This window comes from Peromyscus leucopus, chromosome 4 (genome assembly GCF_004664715.2).
Source record: "Peromyscus leucopus breed LL Stock chromosome 4, UCI_PerLeu_2.1, whole genome shotgun sequence".
NCBI classification, from domain to species: domain Eukaryota; kingdom Metazoa; phylum Chordata; class Mammalia; order Rodentia; family Cricetidae; genus Peromyscus; species Peromyscus leucopus.
The window spans coordinates 105654252-105678156 of record NC_051066.1 but is presented as its reverse complement, the minus strand read 5'-3'; the positions used below and the strand labels follow the sequence as shown (position 1 = coordinate 105678156).

The window sequence follows — 23905 nt, the reverse complement described above, 5'->3', positions numbered from 1 at the left end:
ATCGAGACAGCTTAAACTACAGGTAGCTCCAGCATTGGATGACCTTCTTGCTTTACCCTAGGACACCACAGATGAATAGTTCTGCATCAAGGACTGGAGACTTTCACTATGTGTTCAGAGGGGGGTATAGTCTAGTATGTCTTGGTGTGATGAAGTAGATGGCAGTGGAACTCAAGACTCACTCCTTCAACAAATGCCCAGCTGGTGCTGATGCTGGTAGTCCAGGCACCCCTCCCTGAGAACCACTGCTTTATTTACTACGCACATACAGAGAGTTAGTAAGTACTTGGCCCAGGGACATGGAGTGAGTAAGGCAAAGTAGTACCCACACACTTGGATAGAATCAACTCAGGGCGTCATGTGATGGGTTAGAAAGCAGGTTCTAGAATTAGATGTGCTGGATTCAAGGCCTGAGTCTGTAGCTACACATGGAAGAGCCTCCTGTGTTTTTGAAACTGTCTAATGGGAATAATTATGTATCATGTCTCAGTTGACCAGAGGGACAGTTGAGAAAACAGATGTAAAAATATCTGCTCAGAAGTGTGAGTAACATAATGTGACTTAGCCTGTGGTTATTATTGTTACTGGATGATTGTCCACAGTTGTGTGACTAGGTCTTGTGGTAGAGGGGTGACATTCATTTATCAGTTTGTTCCACACAATTATCTTGACCTCCAAGAACATTCTGGGTGTGGGAAACAGAGGCAGATGCATCAGCCACAGATCTCTCCGCTCATGGGGGTGGGTCAGTTGGAGGCGGAACTTCTTAGCAAAAGGCACATGTATTTACAAGACTCCAGAGAAGTGTGACATGTGACAAAGAGGAACTAAACAGCCCAGGAAATAGATGCTTTGTTAGGGATCAGAGTCAGCTGAAGTCCTTCTGACAAGGTGTCCACTGGAGAAAGAGCCCACTAGGCCTTATGAAAAGCTAGGCGTGTCTTGAGGAGGGTGTCCTAGGAATGGTAGGCCCAGGTCTGTGCAATGTACCCCAGCTGCTCATCTCATGTTGCTCATCCTCTAAAAGCCTTCAGAGACTCCAGACTTTTGGACTTTATAAGAACTAACCCCATCAGAAGGGTATATTCTTATACTCCAGGCCTGCTCAACCCGGCTAGCAGATAGGAGCAGCTTCAGAGGTGGCCAGCTGCATTGACCATTTTCTTGTCAGAACCTGGCTTGATTGACAGGTCTGAAGGATGATAATCTCACCTTTACCTCTGGTAGAGTAAGAGTTAGAGCACTCCTGGCTGTAAATGCTTTGCAAGCTGGACACTTAATAGGTGCTCCGTGAATAGCCTCCTGAGGCTTGGCTCCAGGTGAGGCTCCGATCAGAATTCTTATTGTGCCAGGGTGTGTGTTCTGTTTGCATAAACTTACATAAAACTTCAACTCTTGCATCCCTTTTCTGCTGTTAGTTCCTGTAAGTACAGGCCACCTCCCTTTTCTCCACTACTCCCTTTGCTCTTTCAAAGAATTTCAAGAGTTAATCAGATATTTTGGTGTGGAAGCTGTTTTGATTGGGGCCTCTTTTGCGGGAGGAGCTGTCCTCCCTGAGGCCCTTGGTTCCCTGCTTTCCTGGAAGGAGACACCAGCAATGGTCTCAGACAGTGGAGGGGGCCTGGAATCTTCAAAGGAAAAGTCAATTTTATTCTCTCTGCTCACAACAGTAGAGCAAAGAGACAAGGAGACAGTCCAGAGCAGCAGCAAGAAAAATTCACAACAAAGTCTTTAGAACAACCTAAGCAAACAGTGCTCTTAACACAATAGTGCATTTCGTTACTGATTTATTTCCCTGTAATATTTCCTTAGAGTTGGTACTCTACTACACCCACACCACCCCCCCCCCGACACACACACTATTTTATATATAAAACTTTTCTCTATGCTATTACAAACTTGCCAACCTCATTTTCCAAAACTATGTAGCATTCCTTAGTACAGGAAGTTCTTAATGAGCCCCCTGTCATAGAGTATTTAGATGGTATTGGGTTTCGTTGAGGTACTTGTGGCTGTGATGTATGGACTCCTGGCTTTTTCTCATTGAATTTTGGTTACAGGATAGGAGAAGCAGGCAAGATGAAGGCTCTGAAAAGACTTCGTGGCAGTTGTTTCTGGATTTCAGAGTGTGCTTTTGGGTTGTCGTCGCCACAGGCCCCTTTGATAAGGGTAGATGAGACATACTCCTGCCGCACGCCTCCCAGCTTTGGGGCCCTCACTCCGTCCGGACGCTTGCTCCTTTGTTGGGATGCTTGAATGATAGGCCTTTTTGCAAATACCCTTGGTGCACAACATGCAACTGGGATTCAGGGAAGCTTGAGCTGTCTCTAATTCTCACACATCTTACTTTGTCAAAACAACAAAAAAGACTTCCTGTCAGCCAGAAATACCTTGAACTTAAACAAGGAAGTGTTGCCAGTTTCTTGTAGAGGGTAGCCATTCCAGCTTTGGTCTGGAAGTTCCAACCCCCATTGAGGCTTCGGTAACCATTACGCCTACAAGGTGGGGCCAAGGGAGAGCCCTGAAGACCAGAGAACGGGACACGCTTTCTTGCTGCTGGGAGCCCAGATGCTAGAGGAGCCTGAATGCTAGAGGTGGACCGACAGAGTTCTCCAGAGAACACCACCGGACTACACTGCATCTTTCCCAGAACCCTCAACCTACCTACCCCTTCATTTGTAAGTTACGCCATTAAATAAATCTCCTTTTAACTACGTGGAGTGGCCTTAATAATTTCACCAATAGTTTCTTTTCCTTCCTTCCTCCTCCTATTCTTCTTCCTCCTCCTCCTCTTCTCTTATTCTTTTAATAAGAGCATTCCAAGAGCTAGCTACTCAGGGAATGTTCAGCTGTCTAATGATGCTGTCTATGTCTATGTCAATGATGCTGGGTTCTGTCTTCCATTCTTGAGAAGGGCACATTTGTTTTCACACTTGCTGCCCCATGGCCCCATTATGATCGCCACACCTCCATGTACCAGGTTCTCCTCCAGGGTATAAAGAAAAAGGAAAATCAAGGGAGCGAATGGCCTTGTCATCAAGCCCCTTTGCTGTGTCGGGAAGACAAAAGCTTTCCTTATAGCCGACACAGATTTTTTTTGCTTGCGTTTCCATAAGCCAGAAACAAGTTGTATGGCCATTCCTAAACAAGTTATTAGTGAACAGAAAAGTGTTACCAAGATTCACACCCAGGGCTCAGTGATGGCCGCCTTTGTGGTGAGAGAAAAAAACAAATAGGAGAATAAAACAGAAAGGACTAAACAGGGAAGAACAGGGTGGAGTTCATGAGAAGGAGCTCACCAGGAAGAAGATTTCACCATGGACTTAGTGGAAGATGGGATCATTTCACCTCAGAAGGATACTTTTGTTGGCTGATACCCATTCCGCTGGCCCCAAAGAGTAGCTAACCAGGCCTAGGGAGCTCACGATGTTCCACAGTGAGAAGAGAAATGTGCAGTGTGAATCTATGGCGCCTGGAATTGGGGTAGCCATGTTGCCTCCATGAGGGATCCAGGTTGGAGATCTAGACTGAGAACCTGTGCTCAGATGAAGGGACAGAATTGGAGCCAAGATCTTGATTTCAATGTAACTGTGGCACACGTGACTTCTAGACTTTTTTCAGTTACAAATGTTAGCTAACATGTTCTCAGGGTTGTGCAAATGAGCTTATTGAGCAACCAGAAGAATGGTAACCGACAGAGATGCAAACGGGAAGTCACCAAAAAGGGCTGCATAGGGGTGATATAGTTTTGAAAAACTGCGTTGGGCCAAATTTGACCAACACATTCTGGCTTGAGTTGATTGGACCTGCTGGTGTGCACTGTGGTACCCTGATGTGATGCTTCCAGCAGTGAGAAGGCTCTCATCATGGGATACACTGTTGCCCAGCCTGACCCTTTTCTGTGAGCTTTAGGCCTGCACCAAGGTCAGACCTAGAATTCTCATGGACAGAGGCCTGCGGAGACATAGGGGGAGGGGCAGTGTGCGGAGGCATGGGGGGAGGGGCAGTGTTTTGGTTCCTCAAATGCTCCCCCAATGGCTGCGGGGCTTCCTCCTGTGGGAGAGGCCTTGTGTCAACAGGCAAGGTTGGCAGCTGATCAGAAGTAGACAAGAAAGAAATTCCAGGAAGCTCCAGAGAGCCTGGGCAGCTTTGGCATGAAGAGGTGAGAGGAAGTGGAAGGGCAGATAGCATGTGCCTGCTCCTGCCCAGGCGGAGGCTGCTGTCTATTCCCTGTGGCTCTGAGCAGAGGCCTTCCCTGGGGTGCAGCTGTCTTGCGTGGGAAATGCATGGCCAGGGACAAACTGACAGCTGTCTCCAGGCCACAGTCAGGGCTGGATTTATGAGTTCTTCCTCATCACCAGGCTGTGGTGGCCTGCTAGAGAGAGATGGATGACACTTAGTCCTGCTCTCCTGGAGCACCAGTGTGTGAAGACACACATGTAGTACAAATCTGCATGTAACTGACAGGCAACAGAGGTTGGTGGGGGGAACTAACAAGTTTTAACCTATCTAGTTGGCTCTTTCAAATGATTTTAATTCCAATTAACTTGGAACGCTCTGGTCTTGAGACAGTATCAGGCTCAGTGGGAGAGCGGGCCGACGGCTGGGCACTGTTGGTGATGTCGTGGGCCCATGGCTACCTGTAGTGCCCACAGTCTTGAAGTGCAACATGAGTGGGATGGGGGGTAAATGGGCTGTGGGGCAGAAGGAGCCCTACCTGGGTGTGTATGACCTGGGAAGGATGCACTGGCCCTGAAGTTGGCAGATGGGTGGGACCTGGCCACCAAGTAATGTGAGGACTCTACATGAGATGAACAGGCGTGAGAGCCTCTCTGTGCATGTGCTTGGGGCATAGCTTCTTCTGTCTGCTGGGGGATAAGTGTGGAGGTCGAGGGGGGAAATCCATGAAGAGTAGAGACAGACCAGACAGGACCCAGAGGTCATGGGGGTTATAGTGAAGTCTAAACAATGATAGTTTTGTGCTGTTCAGGAAGTCTTCTCTCTTACTTCTAGGAGGATAGGTGGGAGGGCCGAGAGAGAGGAGGCCAGGCTGGTCAGGGCTGTGGAGAAGGACAAGGAAGCAGGTGTGGGTAGGCGTCTGCAGAGCTTGGCCCCTGTTCTCTCCACAGGGGCACAGGGCTGCTTGTTGCTGCAAGGACTGGTTTCTCTGGTGAGTTTTCTGTCCCCTTTGCTGATTTTTGAGTAAAAAAACAACTCACATCCTGCCATTATGGAGCTGGGATGGCTCAGCTATATGGGGGCTCAGGGCCTTCAGGGCCAGGCTCTGGGAGATGGCCCTTGACAACAGTCTCCAACAAAGTCAACAAGATATCTCAGGAAGATTGGAGGGGTACTGAAGAAAGAGCCTTGGGGCCCTTGTCAGCCTTCATAACAATGCTGCTGGTTAGGTTTCGTCAACTGATACAAGTTAGGATCGTCTGGAAAGAGGGAAACTTAATCGAGAAAATGCCTCCATCATATTGGCCTGTAGGTAAGGCTGTAGGGGAATTTTATTGATTGATGACTGATGGAGGAGAGTCCAGCACTGTGGGCAGTGCCACCCTGGACAGGTGGTCCTGGTTTGTATAAAAACCTGGCTGAGCAAGCCATGAGAGGGAGCCTGTAAGCAGCACTCCTCCATGGCCTCTCCTATGCTCCTTCAGTGATGACTGTGATCTAGAGATGTAAGCCAAATCAACCCTTTCCTCTCCAAGCTGCTTTTGGCCCTCGTGTTCTTATCACGGCCACATAAACTGAACTAGGACAACACCCATAATGATAAGGGCCTCCCACCTGTTATCAGTTGATCCTGCAGGGTGCACCCCAAATCTAAATCCTGATGTTCCATCCACCACCTCCACCTCTATCCCAGGTACCCTAAGTTCTAATGCCCCCCGCCCTGCTCCTCTACAAGCTGTTCTTGAAGAATCCTATTAGTGCAGATCTCAGCTCACAGTAGGAAACTGATAGGTTCCTGTGGCATTCGTGGGTAAAACCAAGAGCCCCACGTTATCTGCTCCAGCTGGGGGCCCAGTCCCTAACCCCTTCACTGAACTTCCCATCCCTGCTCCCCTGACCCTGTCACCGGGCATTCCATCCTTCCCCACCACCCCGCTTTTCTGTTCTTTCCACTGACTGACTGTGGAAACAAACGCTCCCCAAGACAGTCACATGCTTCCCTTCGCTGTTGGTGATAGCAGGGAGGGAAATCCGGCTCCTATGCTGCAGCAGCCCGTGGTGGAGTCCCCTTACTCCTCACCCAGCGCTCCACTCAAGGAAAGCCCAAACCTATGACGGCTACAGAAAGGAATTTCACAACAAGTCAGCATGAAACAGAGCTGTGGGGTATTAAAAGAGATTTAAAAATATTTCTTCAAGTTCATAATACAATTACATCATTTCTCCCTTCCCTTTCCTCCTTCCAAACCCTCCCTTAAATCCCGTCTTGCTCTCTTTCAAAGCATGGCCTCTTTCCAAAAGAGCTTTTTAAACATGGATTTAATGCATGGGGATGAGTAGAAAGATAACTGTTCAGGGAAAGAATAAGACATCCTAAGCATGAATATGGGCTTTTCAGGGGAAAACCATGCTTCATGGCCCTTAAAAAAAAATCCATGTATTATTTATTTTTATTTATTTATTTTTCAGTAGTACATCCACATACACAGTGTACTGTGATTAAAATCTTCCCTTATTGCTCCCTGCCATCCCTATCTCTCCACTCTGAACTCCTTCTTCTTCCCAGCTAGACCCTCCATGGCTACACTGTTGAAGAAAATGCCGTCTCCTGTAACGATTATAAACACTCAATAGTTCCTTGGGGGAGGAGGGGAACCTGCCCCAACCTAAGAGGGACACAAACATAGGCTTGTAAACATAAATATTTAGAAGGAAGTGTGGCAACCTGTCCAGTTAGGGAAGCAACAATAGTATGTTCCCCTTTGGGCTCATGACTCACTCAGTCACAGGCTTTCAGCCAGGTTTACGGTACTGAATGTGTATGCCCTCTATGGAAGGGGCCTCCTGTACAGGCTGGTTACCCCCACTGTAATCACGTCACTTTCCCGCAAGTGGGAAGCAGGTGCTGCGGCAAGCATGTTCTAGAGTGGACGAGACCGTTGATGATCATCCCTCTACCCCCCACCCCCACCCCCATCCAGCAGTCTGCTTAGCAGGTTTTAGCACTTATGTATGCAGCCAGCAGAGAGGAAGTTTCTGGCTCAATTCCAGTTTGGTTTCTCGACATCCTGTAACCAAAGAATGTGGTGTCTTCAGCAGTAGGACCCTAACATCTAGTGTTGGTAGGATGCCAAAAGTGATGACAATAGCCACTATGCTTTGGGGAGGCTGCCTAGCTTCGCAAGAGTCATATGTATGTGTATATACACACACATATGTGTGTTTATATATATAATATATGTAATTTTGGTAATTGTAAAATTATTGTCTTCAAAGAGTTGTGAGACTTAGCCTTTAATGGCTGGTGCATTTCTCCAGCCCATGCTAAGAAATTTAAATGAAATCATAATGGCTCATGAGATAAACCAGACAGGAGTCCAGACAAAACTCTAGATCACAGGGATGTAGAGAGTTAGGGTATCTTTACTGTAAACAAATATTCAGGGTATCCTTGTTGGGATTCCCAGAATGTATACAAGAGGAGTGAGACTCTACTTGAGACCATAAATGCCCAGACCTGAAGTCTGGTTTGATGCTATTTTAACATTCTTACTTGAAGATATCTGTAGAAGAAATACTCCCCCTATGTCAGTAACCTTCACAGCTACTGTTGATAGCTCTGGAATCCTCGATTCTCAGCTCTGAGAGGCATCACGGAGGCGCTGGACCGAGAGGCTCTCTTTCTGTTGGTCGATGAACCCTCGACTTTCCCTTTCTTGCTGCACGCTACCCGGTTTAGATTGTTGTTCAAACGTTACCTTCTTATTCAGACCCTGCCCAAGCATCTTATTTAAAAATGCACCCTCAGCTCTCTTCCTCCAGTCCCCTTCTGTGACTTTCTTCACTGACTCAGCCACCATGTAACAGAACATTTTATTTATCTATCAGTCCACCATCCCCGCTCTCGCCCCCTTAGCTTGTGAGCTCCGGAGGGCTGCATTGAGAACAGCTCAGAGCATTCGGCGGCTGCCCAGTTTCCCGGAGACAGAGTTTCCATCCTGATCATGGTTGAAGCCTTGGTGCTGAAAGAAGTTGGCACAGGTGGCAATGCCATCATGTTTGCTCAGGGATGTGGGCACTATCCCACCAAGCATGGTGCACCTGGGGCTGCGCTTCAACCTCTGCCACATCCAGAGAGCTGGTGCTGCAGCTGGAGATGTCTGCGTCAGAGGTTTGCTACGAAACCATCACCGAGTTGTCGTTTTCTCCTGTGTCCAGTCTAATTCTAATCGCATCTCCAGAATCCTTCCTCTCTGGCATCATGGCTCATTAGCATGGGGTTAGCGTGGCCAGCCAGCTTTTCCTCTTCTGAAACTTCCCATCTGTTTGTGCATGCTGTCCATCTTTTCTATTAGGTCCTTTAATCACTTTGTAATGATTTGCATTGTATATGTATGTGTACCATGTGCATGCATACATAATGTAAGCCAGTGGTTTAAACTTCTGGTTTAATAATAGATGGCTGTTTATTGAGTATCATGAGTCGGGCACTGAAACAGTGATTTTAATCTTTTCAACCAGAGATTTAGATGAGAAAATTGGGGCTCAGTAACTATAGGTTACTTGTCTGGCTAAAAGTGTCCCAGCCCTCTGGCAGACTGACTGCAGAGCCTTTGTTATAATTGGCTCTCCTGGGCTGCTGGGCTGATGCCATCTATTTGCTGTCCTGAAGACCTTCACTCAGCTCGCCAATTTATCCACACCAAAGGATCCAGGTGGCTCATCCCCATGGCACCTCACTGTGGCTTAAATTCCAGCACCTCCAATGCCTTCCAGCCCCTGCCATCTGGCCCCATCTGCCACTCCCTTCCTCTCCCCAGAGCCTCTCCAGCAGGGTGCCAAGCTGGTCCCAGCCTTTGCCAGGAGGATACCACACCAGTCCCCATGGTTTTCTGTCTCCTTACTCTTCTTACCCCACCTCCAATCTCGGTTTACTCTCTCATTCACTGGGCCTGCTCATTCAACATAAACGACGTGGTTGAGCTCTGGTCTTTCTACTTACCAGTTGTATGACTTACATGACCAGTTTGTCTCTCTGTGTCTTTGTTTATTTGTAAAGCAGAGATAATGAGAGAGCCTGTCTCCGGAAGTCCACACGAAGACTCAGCAAGCTAGACCAAGGGCCATCATAGAACAGCTGTCTCAAGAAAGGCAGCTGTGACACAGTGGTGGCACAGACCCAGACTTCTCTGGGATACCCCCTTCTCCAGCTGAGATGCAAGAGGAATGTGAAAGGAATTCCTATGGCCGAAGCTAGAGATGGCCCAGGCCCCAAGCTGGGCTGCCCTTCGCTTGCCTGCCTATTTAGCCGCTTGGCTGGTCAGGTCAGAGTCCAGCTGGCCGAGCTGTGGCATGAGTTCTCCTGCACTCCCTCCCCTTGTCCCCATGCCAGCTACATTGGATTTTTGTCACCGGAGACAGGCCACAAATGACAAACATGAGAGTTTGCCCGAATAAAGACACTTCCTTCCGAAGGAATGGAGTGCTCAGGAGGACAGAGACCCAGACAGGCATACACACAGACAGAACTCCACGTAACAACAGCTCACACGCTGTGCCCAGGATTTATTTCATGTATATTAATTGATATGATTCCAGAATTGGAATTTCTGGGCCATATGTAATCCTCTGATCTAGTGCTTTATGTAACAACTTGATAAAGTCGTTTTTTTAAAAAAATGATTATTCCCATTTTACTGATATGGAAGATGAACCAAAGAGGGGGTTAAATTTGCCCAAGGTCATATCAGGCCAGTGGCAGACCTATATTATAACCTAGGGAATCACACTAACTGGATAGAACTCTGGAGACTGTGTGACCATGGTGTGCATGTATATGCTTGGTTGTAGACATTTGAATGCAGATGCTGTACCCTGATGGACATGAAGACCTTCCTGTAGATGCATGAGGTGGGACAAAGATACCCACCCACACTTACAGGTGGAGGTGGCTAAGAAATCACTGTTGACCTCATGGGAGCCAGAACATAATAATATATATGTATACTCAGGCACATCTGCACTCGGAGGTAGGTACACTCATGGGCACACATCCTAAGACTGCTCCCACATGTACACAATCACATGGACTCAGTGGCAGCTCCAGAAGGACAGGTGCTCTTCTGCAATTCCTATCATGTCTGACACTAACATGTGCTCAGCTCATGCTTTGTGGCTTCCTGTCTGGGAAAAGTCCATCCGTTTATAGTTAAGAGCCCTGGCTTAGTCAGATAGGCCCACATGATCCTACTATGAGGCAGGTGACTTCCTGTTCTAAAGCTTGGGTCTTTGCAAAGAGTGTGCCTTCCAGCTCCAGTGGTCGCCTGGCTGTTGTGCGGATGTATTAGGGATGCCCCCACCCAAGGCTCTTGTCCCAGATGGATCCAAATGGCTTCTTTCTACATCTCTTTCAGGTATGTGCTTAACCGCCGCTCCCCAGCCAGACTTTCTCGGTCTCCTGGTGAAATTAGTACTCTCTAGCTCTGCTCTTGACCTCCCCTCCCCCAGAACTCTATTCCTGTCTTCCTAGCACCTTTCCCTGAAACTCCTTTAAGTTTTCCATTTGCTGTTACTCTCTTCTGCTACAGTGTAAGCTCCATAGAGGGGTGTCTTCTGAGCCCAGGACAGGCCTGATGTGTGGTAGGTGTGACCTTCACTGTGACCTTGCAGGCCTGTTGGGAGGTTTTAAAGAATCACCACGGGCACTTGAAGGGATGGAGGGAGCACGGCTATCTCAGAACTCCTTTTGAACATCAGCAGCTTCCACACACCTACGTCTCTACTGGAAGAGTCTGCTGAAACGTAGGGTGAATAAGAGTCCACAGCCAGCCGGTGATTTCAGCCCGGTCTCTGGCTCAGTACTGTTTGCATGGGGCGTCTTTCCACATTGACATCTTTGAAGATACAGCACCACAGGAATATCATGAGAATATTCTGGGCATGGCTGAGGTCACCCTCCATTCTTCCAACCGGTGCTTATAGAACACATACTGTGTGCCACTGTGCACAGTTGCCGTGTTTTTTAAAAAAAAGATATAATATTCCATCACGTAATATCTACCATTTTAGCTGCTTTTAACATGGCCCATTCACAGTAAGTGCATTTATACTGTTGTGCAATCATTGTTACAGTCCATCTTCAGAACCTCCTTACCTTTTAAAACTGAAATTCTGTATCCATTAAACACAGTCTCTCCACCCTGTCAACTACTGCTCCTTCTGTTGCTATGGATTTGACTATTCTGGAAACCTCATGTAAATGGAAGCACACAGTATTTGTTCTTCTGTGACTTGCTTATTCACTTAGTATAATGCACTCAAGGTCTATGTATATTGTAACGGCAGAAACTCATTCATTCTTTTTTGAAGCTGAATACTATCCCACCATTTGCACAGTATATGTTATCTGTTCTTTCATCAGCAGACACAGGTTGCCGCCACATGTTGGCTATTGGGACTACTTTGAGATAAGGTCTCATATATTCTAGGCTGGCCTCAAACTCGTTATCTAGCTGAAGATGACCTTGAATGTCTGATCTTTCTGTCTCCACCTTCCAAGTGCTAGGATTATAGGCATTTTAGGTGGCCCAGGGGATCAAGCGTGGGCCTCACGGACGATGGGCAAACACTCTACCGACTACGCTTGACCCGAGCTCCAACAAATTTATTTTTGAGATCCTGCTTTGAGTTGTTTGGGGGTATGCACCCAAAGTTAGAGTTACTGGGCCTTGTGCAATTTTCTGACTCCGAGTTTTATGCAGTGGAGTTGGGAAGAGTAGCCTTGTACAATATTACTGACCAGCCTTGTGGATCCTTCCAAGGTGATAGATAGAGGCCCACCTGCCTCTTTAATTATTCAGGACACTTCTGCTTTCATCCTTAATTTAGGCTCTCCCCAATTCCAGGAGTCAGGTGGGAGGAAGCCTGTAATCTCCTTAGGTCAGACAAAGACATTTGATTCACCGGTGGAGGGTGGGGGTGGGGTGGGGAGTCTCTCAGCCAAGGTCACTGGCTGAGCTGTGGTGGATCCTCCAGGTCTGCCTTGAACCCTAGGCCTGCCTTGGTCGTGACCTTGGAGACAAGGATGGCACTGTGATCATTCCTCATGCCTTTCTCCTAGTAAGCAGGGCTGAGCATCCGTAGAAAGCAAGATCCTGAGCAACTCTGTCGCCCTGTGCCAAGTGATCAACGAATATGCAGCCTACCCAGGCTGGAAATCCAGAGCATCTCAAGGCTACCTGGAGAGTGAGGGGAGATAGCACCCTCACAAACTGCCTGCCTCATGGAAAATCATTCAGTTCCCTGGCAACCATAAATAGGCTTCAGCCATGGCCACTCTGCACAAAGGCTAGGGGTCTCTGGATATGGAGAAGAGCCCTAGAAGTCCTCCTTTGGGCTGGGCACCCTTTCTAGACCTCAAGTCTAGGAAAGCAGGAGAGATTCTGGTACCCCTGAGACGCCATTCCATATCAGCAGGGTAGGGTCTGGTGAAGGAGCACGTAATCTCATTTTGCTTTCACTTTTTGGCGGTCTGATTTTTGTGGGATGAGAGCAGGAGATTGTGCACCCCTGGGCTGGAATATCCCCAAGGGAGCAGACATGTCCAGAGCTCAGTGAATCCTTCCTAGCTCACTTCTCTCCTGGCACAGAAAAAAAAGTGCTTAATGAATGTGGGTTGACTGGCTAAATAGAGGTGGGGGGAGGGTGGCATGAGCACTCTGCTGATTTCCTCTGTCCTCATGAATTACAGCGTTGATACCCCTGTGACAGAGGATAAGACTAAAGCTTCAGGAGGTGGGACAAGGTGCCTGGGTCACACAGATGGTAAGCGGTGTGTGTCTGTGTGCTTTGAGTGTGTGTGTTATGTGTGTTGGCATTGTATCTGTGGGTATCCAAATGTCCTCTGTATGTCTTGGAGTCTGGGCACCTGGGCACCACTCTGGATTTGTGTTGCCCGTGGGCATCTCTTCCTGCGGCTGCTGTGTGGGCACCTCTGTTTTTGAGTGCGCATCTGTGTGCCTTTGTAAACCACTGTGACACCTTTCACGTTGGCTGTCCTCTTGTCTCTGCATGTCCTGGACCGTGCGGGTCGACAGCCCAGCTCTGTTGGATCTCCAAGCCCTGTTTAGTGTGCCCTTGTATTTCCCTGTGTGTTGCAGACTCCCCCAACCCCACGGCAACCCCTTGACCTCTAGGTTGTGAGTCCTGAGCCCTTTGGGCACAGCCTGAACTGGGGTAGAGGAGACACAGGCAGGCTCTGTGTAGCCCTGGAGCCCAGATTCCAGTCCTTATCTCCAACACTGGGCTCCTGGCGTAAAACTGCCAACCCTGTAAGATAACGAGATGACTCTTTGGCTAAAACACTTGCCACACAAGTATGAGGGCCAGAATTTAGATTCTTAAATCCCACTCAAATGCCAGGTAGAACTGATGGCTCACCTGTAACTTAGCCCTTGGGAGGCCGAGATAATAGACCCTTGGAGCCAGCTGGATAGCTAGGCTAGCCATGTCTGTGAGCGCTTGGTTCAGTGAGAGATCCTACCTCAGTAAATAAAGTGAGGAGGGATGGAGACGGATACCAGACATCAGACTCTTGTCTGACCTCCACATGCATCTGCATGCATCTGTGCACACCCCCACCCCACCCCCCGCCACGCACACACATGTATACACAGGCAACAAAATCAACAACAAAAATCATCAACTCCAGAATGAGCAACCAGGATATCTGTTCGAGGTTTGTTTCCATGGCAACACAGAAGCTGGCGGGCCTCTGGCTCATAAAACAGGTCATAAAGCAGGGAGATGGGTGGGGGCGCTGCTGGGCTTAGCAAGGGGTACTTCCAGGTGATGCTGGGGTCCTAGAGACTGGATTGTCTCTCGGGGGAAATGATACCTGTGCTGTCTCTGCCCATGTGTTGAGAAGTCTTGGGAGAGTTCCTCTGTCTCCCTGAGCCTCAGTTTCCTTCTTCAAGAATGGGAACAGAACTAGCTCCATAGTTCTGCCCCTCAGGTGTGATGCTGACTGAATTCAGGAATAGCCTTGGTGAGAGGGCCCAGCAGGACTCGTCTGGAATGAGTTCTCAGGGCCTCAGTGACCCGTTGGGAGAGATCTGAGGAGAAGCAGCAACAAGAATAAAGATTTCGTTGGGTTGAGAGGTGGAGGCACACCTCTCTTTGTCTGTAAGCTGTGGGTCCTTGAGGAAGGGCTGAAATCTCTGGGCCAAACTGAGCTCTGAAAGAGAGACCAAAATCTCACAGGGTTTTTTTTTTTTTTTTTTTTTTTTTTTGTGAGAAATGAGTCCAAGTCTGTAGTACACTCAATATGGCTCCTGTTCTGATGTCTGGGTGAGGTGTGTGTAGTCGTAATAGCTATTAGCAATAATAGTGCCTACTCTGTGCCAAGCCATCTCCTAAACGCTTCACACATGGCATTTATTTCACCCTTACAAGTAATTATTCCATTTTTCAAATGAAGGCACTGTTAGGTCCAAAGCCAGCAGCCAGTGTCCTGAATGACAGTCTGGGCTCAGCTCGGGGTGGACTCTGACTGGGTAAACAGAAAGACTGCTAGCGGATAAACAAAACCTAAACTCGGCATTCCTCAGAAACCTTGTGAATCGGGTTTCTGTTTGTTGGATAAAGCCATTACTTCCTTTATCCACCCCCTGCAGCCAACTACCTCAGGCAAGGATATCTAGTTTCCAGTGAGCTCACACAAGCCTGGAACAAACCAAAGTCCCCATGCTAGCTCCCAGGCTGTTCAGGCTCACCCCCTACCTGCCCCTTAAAACTGACAAAGTTTCTCCCCACATTTTTGCTGTTCTGTCTGCTCCCCCACTCCCTCAAGAGAGCCCCAGCAGAGTGGAAGCCTTCAGAAGTCTGCTGCAATCCAGACAGATGGTAGCCAAGTTCGAACCCTGAGGCTGTCAGAAGAGCCGTCAGCCATCAGTGTTTGTCCCCTGACCATCTCATAGGAGGCAGGTGATGGGGCAAATAGGAATCAGACCTAAATTTCTCACATCAAGGGCTCCTCCATTTGTTCATCCATTCCCCGGCTTGAAGCTTATCTCCCTCAGCCTGTCCGATCTCTCCTGACCCCATCTTGAACTAAGTGGCCCAGCTGATGACACTCTTACCTGATGGTCATGCTCCATCCAATCTATTCTCACAAAACAGTCAGGAGACTTTCTTGAAAATGCAAATTAGATCATGTCACCGGCTGAATACTCTTACAGCTTCTTGAGTCATCCAGAGTGAATGTAAGATTACATGGACAACCGTAAATGCATACACATTCACATTCCTGTTGGCCTGAAGTGAGGAGCACCACGGAACTTATGACCCGCTTGGTCCTGAGTCTAGATTTTCCCTGGCCCAATGAGCTGCACTTGATTCAGAAGCATCTTAACTTTGGCTGAAGACCCCATGGTTTTCTCCCAGGTCCCCTTTGTATCCTTCTTTCCTCCAGAATCTGTCCTACAAGCATCATGACCATGATCTGAGCTGTGGATAACTCTGGAAGGATGTGGAAGGAGAGACGACAGTGAAGTTGGAGTATTTATTCCTAGTCTACTGATACAGGGTCATTTTGGGATCGCCAAGCCCTCCACCGAAACCCCAGCTCTGTTGGGAGTCCTCATCTATCTGCAGCCGCCGACGGACTTCTCTTTCCTCTTACTGTGAACTGAGGGTCCTGATGAGTGCTTTGTGGTCCCCTGTAGTCTTGTCTTCCTTTGTGAGTAATCCCTCTACTAAACCCTAATCAAATTGCCTGACTCAGGGCGGGCTGCTCCGGCGGTGCTTTGACTACCGCTGCCATGAGCCACAAGGCTGGGTTTGAATTCTGATCAGGTCTCTCCCCCGGTGAAATCACAGCACCTCACCAGGCCCCTGCATTTTTCTGGTACAGAGATCGGAGCAGAAACCACAGCCAGAAGAGGACATCTTTCAACTGCAGCGCAAACCAGTGGGTTCAGGAACTAAGTCATTTTCTGTTAATTATTGCGGTCCCCTCCCTGGAGCCTCATAGAGTCCCCAGCATGTATATGTCTTGAAAAAAAAATTTGCTGCAGTTACAAAGGAATAAATGGGCAGCAAAAAGCTGTAAACAATGACCAGGGGGCTTATCCACTTCACAAAAGGGCCGCACTTCAGCTGCAGAAAGCAGCTTTTGTTTGAAAGTCCTCAGCCCCGACAAAACAGGAGGGTGTGAATGTCTATATTTATTAAAACATATTTAGCTTCTCTTTCTCTTTTCCACACATCCACTGCACCCTTGAGAGGCAGCAAAGAATGGTGGAAGAACTATTTAACCTTGGTTCCCTCCTAGCTCTGCTGCCCACTACTTTTTCATTCTCAGTTTTCTACTCAATAAAACAGAGGTGGTGATGTCTACCTGGTCAAGAGCCCCGCAGAGAGGTTTGAAGAGGTGCACTGAGGTCAGCCATAGAGCGTGGGCACAGCCCCCGAGCTGAGGCTGGACCACTTGGAAAGGTGTTGTGGCTGGGACGTCAGTCCCCTCAGGGGCTCAGGAAGCCCTGGGTTGGTAGCCTGTACTCCTCCAGCTGAACGGTGACATCAGACCAGCCGTTCCCAGCCTGTGGGTGGGCAGGCAAGTCTCAAGTCTCTAGTTGTCCCAGTTTCTGCAGACAACAGGCAACTCTCCCTAAGCTACAGCATCATCCCCAGGTTTCTGCAGCTGCCATGGGGCATCCAGGCCTGCTGGGATTAGTAACTGGATCACAGCCCGAGAGCCAAGGCCCCAAATATAGGGCTGCCAGTGCCTACTGCGGAAGACCTTGGCGCCAGCTGCTCCACCTCCTCAGACCTTATGTGGTAGACAAGGGAAACTGAGGCCTAGAAAGGGAGGTGGATTTTTCCACTGTTGCTTGGTGAGTGAAGGGGGGCCAGACCGAAACTTCCCACATCAAGGGCTCATTCAGTCCCCAACTTGAAGCTTATTTTCCTCAGCCCATCCACTCTCCCTGGCCTACCCTGAACTACATGTCCCAGCTGATGACGCTCTTACCTGATGGTCACATCACCCTCCACCCAACCTATTCTCATACAATAGTCAGGAGGAGACTTATGTCATCCCTTGAATGCTCTTACAGTTTCGTGTGTCATCCAGAATGAATGTAAAATTATATGGCCAAGAGTCACCCGGTCCCTCAGAGCCTTTTTTTTTTTTTTTTTTTTTACATTGTGCTACATATACTCACATATACATTATCTTGTGTTCACACATGCACATACTCATATGCATGTGATCACCACACACAGCCATGTACATGCATGGAAACGTGTTTATGCACACACATTCACATACACGTACACACAGCATGCACATAACTATGCACATCCATACAAGCACATGAAAATGGGCACACACATGCACACATTCATGAATACACATATATGCTGGCAAGTCATGTGCATATATGTAAACACACACACATATGAACATGAATGTACTAGTATTTTCTCTGCCCATGATCTTGGCCCAAAGGAGGCAGTGACCTCTTAAAAGGTAAGGGAGAAGGGTCATGAGTCCCTTCTCTCTGCTTCCTGCTTCCTGGTGTGATCAAATGCCAGGTGGATTCTTTACCGGTCAGATCAGAGGATGACTTCAGCGGTCTACTCCGTTCTGTGATCGTGAGTGTATTTCCTCAATTTATATCTTAATAAATCCCTACTACCCATTAAATAGACTCATGTGGATTGATCTTAATAATGCATATGAGCATATATGCAGGCATAGATATGTGCCTTTGCATGGACATATATAGTTGTAGGCACACATGAATAAACATATACTCACACGCACACAAATAAGTACACACACACACACAGCTGCACACATATATATAACATATACATACACACAGATGCATATATACAGTAAGAACCTGACTATGTTGGCCTCTTCATTGTCTCTGGGAGGCCCTGCACCACTGGGGCCTGTATGTGTAGATACACATATGAATATGCCACCCTGAGTATGTGTGCATGTGCGTGTGCATGAATGTATGCATATGTCCCTGTTTTATGTGTATATGAGCATATGTGTGCACTATGTACACATCTATGTGAATACATGTGCATATTTTGTATGCAAGTGTGTGCATGTACACATGTGCCTGGGTCTTTGTGCCTGCTTCTCTTTCCTTGAATGCTTGTCCTGAACATCACCAGGCCTGGTTCCCCTCCTGTCTCCCACGCCTCCCTCTTCAACCTACAGTGGCTCCCCTTGTGACCATTTTGTCCTGCTTCTAACCCACCTCTTCGTTTTCATGAAAACTAATTCATACTCAAGGGTGATAACAAGCTGCTTCTAGTCAAAGACACTTTTTATGTTTAAGCTCTAAAGGCTAAAACAAAACAAGCAGGCAAAGAGTAGCTGGTGGTGGCTTCTGTGCTCCTGGTAAGGCTGAGGACCGTCCTGAGGCCCCGGAACTGCACTCAATACACGACTGTTGCTCCTGAGTGAGACCGTCTACGTGGCGTTTTGGATCGTGCCCTTACTTGTCACCTCATTCCCCTCCCCCAGCCACCATTTTCCCAAGATAAATCAGCCAGGTCAGCCACCACATTTTGGTGAAAAAGAAACAAGTTAGTCTTTGGACTTGACAAAGTCCGCCTTTCTAGGGGCAGAGGGGCCGGGGCAGTCAGGAGCATGTGGAATTGGTACTGCAGGGGCCAAGACAAGGCTCGTTTTGTGTTCTGGGACAAAGATAAAGTGTCCTGGCAAGATGGGGCCAGGGCCTTTCCAGCGCCAGCTCTGGCAGACGGGATTGGCTGGCAGCGGGTCAACTTACCCCGTGTGACTGGATGGCCCAGCTTCCCACCACCTCCTCCCCTCTTGTGAGCAAACAATTGAGAGCGGTGAGACAGTCATGAAAGTGAGCTGTTCGCCCTTCCTGGCCACCTGGCATGCCCGGGCATGGGCATCCTCAGATCCTGCAGACTGGGATCTGCGGCTTCCATGGCTTTGGGAGAGGCAAAGCTGGCCTCAGTTCTAAGTCAGGTGACTTTGGACGCTCCGAGCCTCTGGCTACCTTTGGCAAGGCAGCACAGCTGCAGGACAGTTCCAGCTGTTCAGATTCGGTGACGTGTTTCCTAATAACGGCGAGGCCCAGGCTGGATGCCGCGAGGGCTCTCGGGCTTGAGGGTGCTGCTTGACAGCTGGTGTCTCATCTGATTCTCAATGTCACCCCGGTGCAGGGAGCAGGGAGCAGGGAGCAGGGAGCAGGGAGCAGGGTGCTCATTATCATGACGCTCTGGGGGGTGGGGGTGGGGGGGTGGGATGAGACCGGCAAGGTGATGGCAACATCTGAGCAAGGAGGCAAGAAAATCTCCATCGTGGAAATATTGGAGAGTTAAGAGTGCTGGGCCATACCTCTGGCCCTGTGGACCACTTTCCCTCCTGCAGAGGATGCCCCTCCTCCACCCTAGCTAGTGGACTTTGCCTTTTATGACAACCTAACCTAGAGCAGGAAGAAATTTGCTTTTCACTGGGAAAACTTGTATGCTGTTTATAAGTTTTTTCTATGTGGAAATTTTTTTTTTTTTTTTTTTTTTAATTTTGAGATTTGAGTTTTGAGTCAGTTTCTTTGTGTAGCCTGGCTGTCCTGGAACTCGCTCTGTAGACCAGGCTGGCCTTGAACTCAGAGATCTGCCTGCCTGTGTCTCCTGAGTTCTGGGATCAAAGGTGTGCGCCACCACCACCCTATGCGGAGGATTAAAAAGTGTGTTCAGCCGTATGGCTTATTCACTGGATAGCTCTGTGTTGAGCATCTGCTGTCCCGGTTACCAGACACCGAGGAACAAGTTAGAAGAGGTCCTGGTCTCCAGGAGCTGATATTCAGCCCACAGCTCTGAATCCTAGCGGCACAGCAGCATCATTTGGGGAATGTTGACCATTTTTGATGGCTGTATCCTGTACTCGGGCCGTGGGACTTTAAATGGTGATTCTAGGGGCCAGCTTTGCTGAGAACTGGAGCGTGAGGAAGGAAAGAAATGAATGACCACCTAGAAAAGGAAATTAGCCTAGGGAAAGGAATCCATAAAAAATGGGGCTGCTTCATCATAGTTCAGCCCGTGGGGCCACTGGTGAGAAGCCTGTAGCAGGAGGGACCCATAAAAGCTCCTGAACACACCATGGGAAGTGAGGGGGCATGGGCCCAGGCCATTGGGAGAGCAAGGGCCAAAGCAGAGTGGGTTGGAGCATGCTGATTAGTAAGGCAACATATTGCTCCAAAGTCACAGGTGGGTCACAAAGCCCAGACGTGGTCTATAGTTCCCCAAGGTCGGAAGGAGCTCACACTGCCTCAAGGTCCAGCCTATCTTTACCCTGTAACCCAGATGGTGAGGAAGGCCTATGTCAGTGTATTCAAAGGCTGATCCCCAGGACTCCCCCTACCCACCCTGCCCCCAAACCAGCCCCAGTTCACAGAAGCCTGGGGTGTGGGGTAATGAGCAGGGAGAGATAAGCAGAGAGGTCAAGGGCTTTAGAAATCTATCCCTGCTACACAGCCCGGTGTATCTGACTGGGTCTTCGAGAGGCCCAGAACTGGGGAGTGCTCTGGCCTCACAACCAGGGTGTACAGGGCCACACACATGCCATGGTGAATAGTCTGTTAAGGAAGCCATGAGCACCGATCATGGCTTGGGTCCTGCAGCACCTTGCCCAACACAAACCCAGAGTCACCGACACTGAAGTGGTCCCTGAGAAAAGTGTTCGAGCGAGTTGAGGTCGAACTGTGTTCCAATAACACAGACCTCATCCTTTTTTTTTTTTTTTTCCCCTGAGGAGCCTAGATTCTCTGTTTCATATATTAAGAGTCTGCACTCAGATGCTGGGGGTCATGCTATCTGTTAGAAGGGTGGGTTGCCTTGGAGTTTTAGATTGGAATGTTGGTAAGAGCTGTGTTTTTAAAATGTTGAATTAAAACACGAATCTGTGTTCGCACATTCTGTTTGTAATAGGATTTTAGGGCATTATGCTAAAATATGTTATTGCATTGGAACGCAGTGTCACTGTGCTTTGTTAGTATGGTGTGTGTAAACTTACAATCAAGAGGATGCTCATGGAACTGTGGGAGTTTTGGCAGCAGCAGAGCGATGCCTGGCGGCTTGATTGTCAGGGACAATCTTTGGGCTCCGTTTTGACAGTGGCTCCCCTGAACTTTGTCTTTGTTGACTCGGTGTCCCCACTAATCCAGCAGGGGTTGCTAGGCAGTGTTACCTGCAGGGCCTCTTTCCTTCTGCCGTGGATCGGGCTCTGAGGACAGCTTCTGAGTACCGGGCTCTTTCCCTCCTTGAGAAGGAGAGGAGGCTCTTTACCAAGGAGATTGTTCTTACCTGGGAACAATTGACTTTCTGGGAGTAAACAGCCTCCTCACTGAAAGGGAAAGGATGAGGATCAAGTGACCAGGCTGAGAGGACTGCAGACCTCATGGCTCTGGGGTGGCAGTCCGCTGCTCACACCTGGTCTGGGGTGGCATTCCGCTGGTCTGGGGTGGCAGTCCGCTGGTCTGGGGTGGCATTCCGCTGCTCACACCTGGTCTGGGGTGGCAGTCTGCTGCTCACACCTGGTCTGGGGTGGCATTCCGCTGCTCACACCTGGTCTGGGGTGGCATTCCGCTGCTCACACCTGGTCTGGGGTGGCAGTCTGCTGCTCACACCTGGTCTGGGGTGGCATTCCACTGCTCACACCTGGTCTGGGGTGGCATTCCGCTGCTCACACCTGGTCTGGGGTGGCAGTCCGCTGCTCACACCTGGTCTGGGGTGGCAGTCCGCTGGTCTGGGATGGCAGTCCGCTGCTCACACCTGGTCTGGGGTGGCAGTCCGCTGCTCATACCTGGTCTGGGGTGGCAGTCCACTGGTCTGGGGTGGCATTCCGCTGCTCACACCTGGTCTGGGGTGGCAGTCCGCTGCTCACACCTGGTCTGCGGTGGCAGTCCGCTGGTCTGGGATGGCAGTCCGCTGCTCACACCTGGTCTTGGGTGGCAGTCCACTGCTCACTCCTGGTCTGGGGTGGCAGTCCGCTGGTCTGGGGTGGCATTCCGCTGCTCACACCTGGTCTGGGGTGGCAGTCCGCCGCTCACTCCTGGTCTGGGCAGGAACCCAGCTCTCCTCCAACAGTCGCCTCCCCTGCTGACCGGGCTGCTGCCAAGCAGTAGGAGGAACTGCTGAATTCTGGTCGCCTAGGACCGCACCCCAGGGCCTAGTGAGGTCTTGTGACTCTTGAGTTCTCCTTCCCTGTGCGGGTCAGGCTCCTTCAGAACAGGCTTTGAACAAGTGGTTTGTGCAAAAATATCCTGGGCTTCCCCACACCAACTCTCACTGCTTCTCACTCACTGGAAATAAAAGCAAGCCATGCCAAGGCAGCCCGGGAGTATGCACACACTCACCGAGGCTCCGCTGCTTGGGAGTATCCACACACACACTCACAGAGACTCTGCTGCCTGGGAGTATCCACACACTCACAGAGACTCTGCTGCCTGGGAGTATCCACACACTCACGGAGGCTCTGCTGCCTGGGAGTATCCACACACTCACAGAGGCTCCGCTGCCTGGGAGTATCCACACACTCACGGAGGCTCTGCTGCCTGGGAGTATCCACACACTCACAGAGGCTCTGCTGGAGTATCCACACACTCACAGAGGCTCTGCTGGATGGGAGTAGGGAGTATCCACACACTCACAGAGGCTCTGCTGCCCGGGAGTATCCACACACTCACGGAGGCTCTGCTGCCTGGGAGTATCCACACACTCACGGAGGCTCTGCTGCCTGGGAGTATCCACACACTCACAGAGACTCTGCTGCCTGGGAGTATGCACACACTCACAGAGGCTCTGCTGCCTGGGAGTATCCACACACTCACGGAGGCTCTGCTGCCTGGGAGTATGCACACACTCACAGAGGCTCTGCTGCCCGGGAGTATCCACACACTCAGGGAGGTTCTGCTGCCCGGGAGTATCCACACACTCAGGGAGGCTCTGCTGCCCGGGAGTATCCACACACCCACGGAGGCTCTGCTGGTGGGACACCTCAGTTTTGCATACTTCTAACTACCCAACAGTCCAAGCAATCTGTAGCCCAAGACAACAAGGGAGTTAAAAGCATGGCTCAGCTAATGTCCATGAGATCTTGTCTTGGCCAGTTTTGTAGTTATCACAGAATACCTGAGACAATTTGTATACATAGCTTATTTGCACTAGGGTTCCAGAAGTGGGGGAAGGTCAAGAATGTGAGACAAAACTCTGCTAGGCTTATTGTGAGGCCTGATGGTCCACCCACAGCCCAGGGAGGGAAGGGGGTGAGCTGGTTAGCTTTTCATCATCTTGACACAAGCTAGGGTCATCTGAGACAGAGAACCTCAGTTGAGAAAATGCCTCCACAAGGTCAGACTATAGGCAAGCCTGGAGGACATTTTTTTAAATTAGTGATTGATAAGGGGGGGCAGTCCACTGTAGGTGGTCTCACCCCTGGGCAAGTGGTCCTGGGTTCTATTTAAAAAAGCAGGCCGAGCAAGCCATGGGGACCAAGCCAGTAAGCAGCACCACTTCATGGGCTCCACATCAGCTTCTGCCTCCAGGCTCCTGCCCTGTTTGAGTTCCTGTCCTGACTTCCCCTAAATGGACTGCGACTCTTATATATCTCCTGAGTGGATTTGCAAGCTGGATAAACCCGTTCCTCCCCAAGTAGCTTTGGTCATGG

At 49.4% G+C, this 23905-nt stretch overlaps 2 long non-coding RNA genes across 2 annotated transcripts; one reads left to right on the top strand and one right to left on the bottom strand.

Annotated features, from left to right (window-relative positions):
* Positions 1–2730: 2730 nt before the first annotated feature.
* On the top strand, positions 2731–16295 carry LOC119087894. The gene is made up of 3 exons (XR_005091406.1): positions 2731–4162; positions 12929–13002; positions 15650–16295. It is a non-coding gene; the product is annotated as an uncharacterized LOC119087894 (long non-coding RNA).
* LOC119087895 lies at positions 13891–22536 on the bottom strand. Its single transcript, XR_005091407.1, has 2 exons — positions 21544–22536; positions 13891–14291 (listed from the first exon to the last, which is right to left on the bottom strand). It is a non-coding gene; the product is annotated as an uncharacterized LOC119087895 (long non-coding RNA).
* Positions 22537–23905: the final 1369 nt, after the last annotated feature.